This window comes from Capra hircus, unplaced genomic scaffold (genome assembly GCF_001704415.2).
Source record: "Capra hircus breed San Clemente unplaced genomic scaffold, ASM170441v1, whole genome shotgun sequence".
Taxonomy (NCBI): domain Eukaryota; kingdom Metazoa; phylum Chordata; class Mammalia; order Artiodactyla; family Bovidae; genus Capra; species Capra hircus.
The window spans coordinates 1,684-9,879 of NW_017215896.1; the positions used below are offsets into that span (position 1 = coordinate 1,684).

Genomic DNA, 8,196 nt, shown 5'->3' on the forward strand with positions numbered 1-8,196 from the left:
GAGCCCTTGGAGACTGCAAGAAAAAAGCTTTCCACAAGTATAATCACAGCACTTTCCAGTATAATCAGATTAGATGGTTGGATAGATTAGAGGAAGGATAACTCTATGACCTGATAATTACTGAAATACATCAGACTGTGTCAAGAAAGACTGAAACTCAATCAGTTTGATACAATGGGAAATTACACACGCAAGAATTAGCTGTTAACTGTACTACATTTGCGTCCAAGGCAAGATAAGATACAAAACTGAAATCTTCACATGTTCAACTAGGGTAAGACACATATAACTGGAGAAGGTAAGGAAAAGTTCTAAAAAGGGTTTAATCACCCTGGACTATTTTTATCCACTATATTCACTATTCTTGGACAACTCCATTGTAGCTTAAGGGTAAGAGAACTCAATTTAGCCCAATTCAAAAGCTGAACAGATTCCCTGTGTTTGATCCTTTTCAGATAAACCTATGGGTCCAGCACAAATCAAAGTGGACGTCAAGGCTCTTTTTCCTTTGGGAATTTTAACTTGCTTTACTACTGTGTCTGACACAGATATGGCTACCTCATTGCGACTATAGGCCAGCCAAATGGGAAAGGGACGGAATGAATCAAATTCCCCTTTTGATCACTCAACAGGAGGTCCACAGGCACCAGGTCTTATTCTATTAACTATCTCTGCTTCTCCAACTGCAGTCAATGATACACAGGGCCTGCTTGATGCTTGCAAGCCTCTCTCACCAAACACAGGCATTTTAACAGTTGGCTTCCTTGAGATGTGCCTGGGCTAGGTAAAAACACTCTGAGACAGTGTTCCTTCACCTTGGCTCTATGCCTGGAGTGAATGTATGCCTCTTCCTCAGCTGGGACAAGACTCCACAGCTCTTCACTGATTAAATCCCGTGTCTCGTCCAAACTCACATCGCAGCTTCTCCATCAATTTCTCCACTGTACGCTTTCAGAGCCAGGTTATCTTAGATCAGCCCAAGAGGCACTTCAGAGAGTGACATTCAAATCTGGCTATATAGTTGATACTGAGATCTTCAAGGCATGAAAACAGTGGAAAATTACGTTGCTAAAACACTCTACAGATTATATGTATAGTAGAGCTTTCGAACTTACAAGTAACATGAAATACCAAAATAGGTTGTTACTTTTCCTTTCTCTACTTCTCTCATTCTCTCTCTCTCTCACACACACGCACACATTCTTTTTACATGATAAGACAATTATATGATAAACAGGTAATAGATTTTTAAATAACATCTCAATATGAAGATCAAACAAAATTGTAGTTCCTGTATTTAAAACAAAAAAACATAAATTACCATCGCTTTCCCTATATTTGATATTATTGAATAATGCTATAATTTGATTTTTTTTTGTTTTTAATGGGCTTTTGAACTTTGACTGAAATACTTGCTTCAGACGTACTGAAAGTAGAATCAACTTTTTTTTTTTTCTTCTTTTTGACCTCCTACTTTTGGATTTGGGGGGGTGATGATTCAAAATCAGATGTGTTCAAAATAATGGATGCCACTTTCAACCCTTCCTGGTTGAAAGGGTTCCAGCGATACTTGAATAACAATTTTTGTTTCCGGAGATAATCCTTCTAGCTGCTTCGGCTTCTTAAACATTTGATGACACTGGGTCTTGTGCTCCCTTTTCTCTTTGAAAGTTAAAAACTGTAGCCGACATTTGGAACACTGGTGAAAACTCTTCCCAGTGCCCTCTATGACGACGTCTGCATGGTGTTGCAGTTTTAAAAATTTTGAGACAAAACGGGCAAAGCAAATTCTTAGTGTTACCATGGTATGCTCTGAAATGTGCATCCACATCTGCAAAAAATGATGATCTGTAACTGCAAACCTGGCATACACAGGGCATTTCCCAGGGCTTATGATTGTCTTTCATGTGCTCTAAGAGAACCTGATCTGTCTCAAAGGACAACTCACAGATTTGACAGACTGCGGAGGGCCGCTGGGGAGTGTGGACACTTTCAATGTGACACTGCAGCTGGAAGGGAGTAGGAAACTGGCGGAGGCAGTGCTGGCAGGTGGTGTGGTTTTTCCAGTTGTCACCTCTCTGCCTCTCAGGTTCCAAATGGTGCTTCATGTGATTCATAAACTTGACATTTTTTAGAACTTTCAAGCAGCTGAGGCATTTAAAGTCTGTGTGGGTCTTCGGTTCTGGCTGCCCAACTCCTATTTTGCTCTCCATAGTAGAAGTCACGAAGGAACACAATCAGATTTCCTTCTGTGGGATCACCAATCTTGTTTGGACTTGCTAAACTTGGAAAATCAGTTTTTGTCAGTCCATTTTCCCCTAAAGTCTTACAGTCTTGCAATGAACATTGTCCTTTGGAAAAGGTGTTGGACAAGGTTCTCCCATTCTGAACATGGCTTAGTGAGGTATGGGCACAGTCTGGTGTGCTTTGCTGAGTGGTCACTGTATGAAAAATACCTGAAGGGGAAAAACATAAAGAATGTTCCCCTATAATGCCATCACTGAACTTAGGCCTTTTGGGATTTCTGCTATTTGTTTCACAAGTGGAAAGTCACTTTGATACATGAGGACTTTTATTCATATCTCCTGGCAGAAACCGCTGTTTCTACTGGATGCTGCAATGAACTTGTGAAGGTAATCAAAGAAGAACATAACTCCTTTGAAAAGCTATTAGGCACTATCTGTGGTAAAATATTTTTATAATAAGCTTGAGACAAAGGTTCAATAATAATAGGACTATCTGTTGATCTTGATTCAGAGTCAGAAACTGGCAAGACAGTCTTTGCTTCTGATGTAGGAGTCACATGACTAACAGGCTGTAACTTGTGAGCATTACCTTTCCTGAAGTGACCATACTTTTTCTCCTTGAACAAGAACCTGGGGTGACTCTGTTCAGTATGTTTGAAACGACTGGTTTTGAAGTTGAGGTCATCCCAACAAAGATCACATCAGCATCTTCATTTACATGTTCCACTCCAACCAAGATCAGTGCATCATCATCATCTACTTGTTTGGTTTCTCCCTTGCTTTTCCGTAGTTCTGGCTCTTCTTCTTCTTCACGTAACATACATGGTAGTTCCATATTTTTAATACTTTTTTATTCTTAGGGGGTGCGGCCACAAGTCCCAGTGCTTCCTTTATACAAACTGCCACCTAAGTATAAACATACTACATATTAGTTAAGAACACAAAAATGGGCTATTTGATTATCTCCAAAACTCTACAGTAGTTATAAACACCCTTATCTTACAGACAAAGACACTGAGTGTCAACGAGACTCAATGACAGCTGAAAAACCTGTGACTACAAGTCTACATGGCTCTAGAATCATAGCTTTGTCCCATGTTCACTTTAATCTCTTCTATTTAAAAAAAATAAAGAAAAAAAACCCCAACACTACTGATCATTAGGTGAAATCACATGTAAAGGACGAGTATTTTTACAAAAGCACTGTTGTACAGTGTTTAGAAACATGGACTTTGGAGTCGAAGATTAAGTTGGAATTCTAAGTTAACCACACACCAGTTACATCTTCTTGGGCAAATTTCTAACTTTTAAATGTGTTTCTGTATCTTAAAGACAAACATGCTTATTTCTTAGACTTAAGGTTAACAGCTCTTTTGAAAAGGCATCAGCTATTCAATGACATCGTTTTGTAGTAAAATTGGAAGAAAATGCATCTTAAATGCACATTACAACTGATTCACAAATTCTAATTTTATAAATGTTAACAAAGAAAATAGGTAGCAAATTCAAACTATAATCTATCTATATCTAGTTAACAAACAGCATAATTCAATGTCAAGCACTTAACACAGGCCTAGGAAATTTAGAATGAACTCTCTTGATAATCTCACCCCAATTCCACACTGATATATCCTAAATTTCTCCCTCTAATGCTGGCTAAACTTAAATCCAACAATGCTTCATCCTTTACGCCACAGGTCTCTTCCCAACATAGCAGGCAAAGTGATGCCAGTATTTCTCTCATACCAGTATCAGACAGAGACATCACACACACACACACACACACACACACACACACACACACACACACACACACACACACACCCGATATTCCTTATGAATACAGGTGAAAGAGTCCTCAACAAAATCCTGGCAAACAAAATCTAACAGCATATAAAAAAGATTGTATACCATGATCACACGGGATTTATGGAGGTATGCAACGTTGGTTCATTATATGAAAGTCAGTCAACATTATGCCATTTTAAAACAATAAAACACAAAACACATCTGCCTGCAGAAAAAGCATTTCCCTGAATCTAGCACCTTTTCATAACAGGGGTTAAAAAAACACTTAATAACTAAGAACAGAAGAGAACTTTCTCAATCAAAGGGCACCTGTAAAAGACCCACAGCTAACATCATACTTAATAATGAAAAACTGAAAGCGTTCCCTCTAACAACACAAAGGAAGTCTATTACACACTTTGGTTCAACATTATACTGGCAGTTCTATAACCAGAGCAATCAGGTAACAAAATAGAATTGTTGCTGCTGTTTAAAAAAAAAGAAAGAGAGAGAAAGAAAAACAGCCTTCAGAATGGAAAGGAAAAAGTCAAAGTATATTGGAGATAACATACTTTTGTATATAGAAAATCTTGAAGAAAACACAAATATTAGAATTAATATAAAGCTTGCAGAATACAAGACAAATATTTTTAAAGTCAATCACATTTTATACAGTAGCAACAAATGTTGTTAAGTAAATACTTGAATCTACACTAGCATTAAAAAGAATACTTAGGAAGTCAGAAAGACAATATATTCTTTTTAATGGCTGAGTAATACTCCATTGTGTATATGTACCACAGCTTTCTTATCCACTTATCTGTTGATGGACATCTAGGTTGTTTCCATGTCCTGGCTATTACAAATAGTGCTGCGATGAACACTGGGGTACATGTATCCCATGCAGTGTGTATGCCCAGAAGTGGGATTGCTGGGTCATATGGCAGTTCTATTTGTCATTTTTTTAAGGAATCTCCACACTGTTCTCCATAGTGGCTGTAGTAGATTGCATTCCCACCTACAGTGTAAGAGGGTTCCCTTTCCGCCACACCCTCTCCAGCATTTATTGCTTGCAGACTTCATATGAATCAATTCTAATGAGATGGATGAAACTGGAGCCGATTATACACAGTGAAGTAAACCAGAAAGAAAAACACCAATACAGTATACTAACACATATATATGGAATTTAGAAAGATGGTAATGATAACCCTGTATGCGAGACAGCAGAGGAGACACAGATGTATAGAATGGACTTTTGGACTCTGAGGGAGAGGGAGAGGGTGGGATAATTTGGGAGAATGGCACTGAAAACATGTACACTATCATGTAAGATAGTCGCCAGTCTATGTTCAAAGCAGGATACAGGATGCTTGGGGCTGGTGCACAGGGATGATCCAGAGAGATGATATGGGGTGGGAAGTGGGGGGGGTGGGTCAGAAATGGGAACTCATGTACACCCGTGGCGGATTCATGTCAATGCATGGCAAAACCAATACAGTGTTGTAAAATAAAATAAAGTAAAAATTAAAAAAAAATTAAAAAAAAGAAAGAGAAAGACAAATATCATATGGTATCACTTACATGAACTCTAAAATATGACACAAATGAATTTATCTATGAAACAGAAACAGACTCACAGACACAGAGAGCAGACTATGTGATTACCAAGAGGGGAAAGGTGGGGCAGGCATAGATTGGGAGCTGGTGATTAGCAGATGCGAACTATAATATATACAATAGACAAACAAGATCATACTGTATAGCACAAGGAACTATATTCATAATTTGTGATAAACAATAATGGAAAAGTATGAAAAAATTGTGTGTGCATATGTGTGTGTTTACATATGAAGGAAAGGAAAGGACAACTGTTGGCAAGCAGGTACAGAAACTGGATCCTTGTGTGTTATGGATAGATTTTTAAATGGTGCAACTGCTACAGAAAACAGTTTAAAGGCTCCTCGAAAAATTAAAAAATACAACTGACACATGATTCAGCAATTCCACTTCGAGATACAAATTCAAAAGAAGTTAACATGGGGTCTTGAGATATCTGCACGGCTGTGCTCACAGCAGCACGAAGCACAACAACTAAGAGGTGGAAGCATCTAACTGTCCATCAAATATGATATATACCTACAATGAAACATTATTTAGCCATATAAAGAAAATGCTGTCACATGCTACAACATGCATAATCATTTCAGACTTCAAGCCAAATGAAATAAGCCAGTCATACAAAAAGACAAATACTGTAAGTTTCTACTTATATGAAATAGCTAACATAGTCAAGCAATAGAAAGGAAGCAAAAAAGAATGATGGAGTCCATGGTCTAGGGAAACAGGGAAGAAAAGAGGAGTTGTTGTTTAATGGGACAGGTGATGGGTACAGAGTTTCAATTTTGCAAGATGTAAAGGTGTCGAGATCTGTTTCATAACAATGTGATAAGGAATTCCCTGGTAGTTCAGAGGTTAGGACTCCACGGTTTCCTATCAGGGGCCTGGGTATGATCCTCAACCAGGGAACTGTCATTCAAGCTGCATAGCACAGCTAAAACAATGACAACAACAACAAAACAACACTGTCACTATGTGTGTGTATATGTGTTAGTCACTCAGTTGTGCCCAACTTTGGCATCCCCATGGACTAACGCTCACAAGGTGCCCTTCTCCATGGGATTCCCCAGCCAAGAATACTGGAGTGGGTTGCCATTTCTTTCTCCAAAAGGCTGATGAAAGTGTGTGAAATACTTAGCATGCAAAAATGGCTAAAATGGTAAAAATTTTAAGTTAGATGTTTTCTACAACAACCGATAAAAGAAAAGCATTTAACAACCAGGAAAAGAATTTGAATATGCATTTCCGATTCTTTGCAACCCCATGGACTGTAGCCTATCAGGCACCTCCATCCATGGGATTTTCCAGGCAAGAGTGCTGGAGTGGATTACCATTTCCTTCTCAAGGGGATCTTCCCGACCAGGAATTGATCCCAGGTCTCCCACATTGCAGGCAGACACTTTCCCTTCTGAGCCACCAGGGAAGCCCCTAGCAAAATGTAAATCAGTCTCACTGAGATACTACTTCACACCCATACCACTTAACACCCATTCAAAAAGAGGAAAAATAACAAGTGCTGCAGAGGATGTGGAGAAAAGGAATCTTCAGATATTGCTGAGGTAATTGCTGTAAAATGGTACAACCACTATTGCAAAAGTGGTTTGTCAGTACCTCAGAAATTAAATATAGAGTAGCCATATGATGCAGCAATTTCCCTCTTTTGTAATATCCATAAACACTGAAAATGTTCAGTCCATGCAAAATCAGTGTTCACAGCAACATTACTCACAATAGCCACAAAGAGTACACCATCCAAGTATTATCCATTAATTGACGAATGGATACACAAACTGTGGTATATGCTCAAAATGGACTGCCTGGAAGCCATTTACCATATTCATATACCATATTCAGCCATAAAAATAAAACAAAAACAGTCCACTGCTATACAGCCATGAAATGGATGAACATTCAAAGTACACAAACTAGGGGACTTTCCTGGAGATCCAGTGTTTAAGACTCTCCACAGGTTCCATCCCTGGGCTGGGAACTAAGATCCCACATGCCACAGAGCTAAATAAATAAATATTTACAAAGAAAATATGACATCTGAATAAAGACAGACACAAAGGTCACACATCGTATGTGGGAGAACTGTAGGTGGAAGAGAAGCAGGAAAGAGAAGCACTCTGTAATCCAAGTGAAACACTTTTTTCAGGGAGAAGGAAATGAACTACTCTGATAAAGGCAGCCAATAAATTAAATAAAATAACAACTAAACATTGACCACTGAGTTAAACATTTGAAATTCACTTGTGGCCTTGACAAGAGTGGCTTTAAAGGAAAATGAGAGAATTGGAGATAACAAAGTCTAGGAACAACTCTGCAGAAATCTATAATAAGCAAACATGAAATAAAACCAGCAGAAGCAGGATGTGTCACCAAAAGATGGATTTTTAACGACAGGTCACATTGTAGTCAGTCTGTTTGCTGATGGGAACCATCCAGAAAAAACAAAAAACTTAGTCCAGGACAAAGAGGAGACTTGCTAGAATATCAACGAATGAGTAGGTCTAGAACTTAGTAGATCAAGAATTGAGTA

The 8,196-nt window shown here is 38.4% G+C and overlaps 1 pseudogene; it reads right to left on the reverse strand.

The window, feature by feature from the left end:
• Positions 1 to 914: 914 nt before the first annotated feature.
• Positions 915 to 3,081, reverse strand: LOC108635448 (annotated as a pseudogene).
• Between the last annotated feature and the right edge of the window lie 5,115 nt (positions 3,082 to 8,196).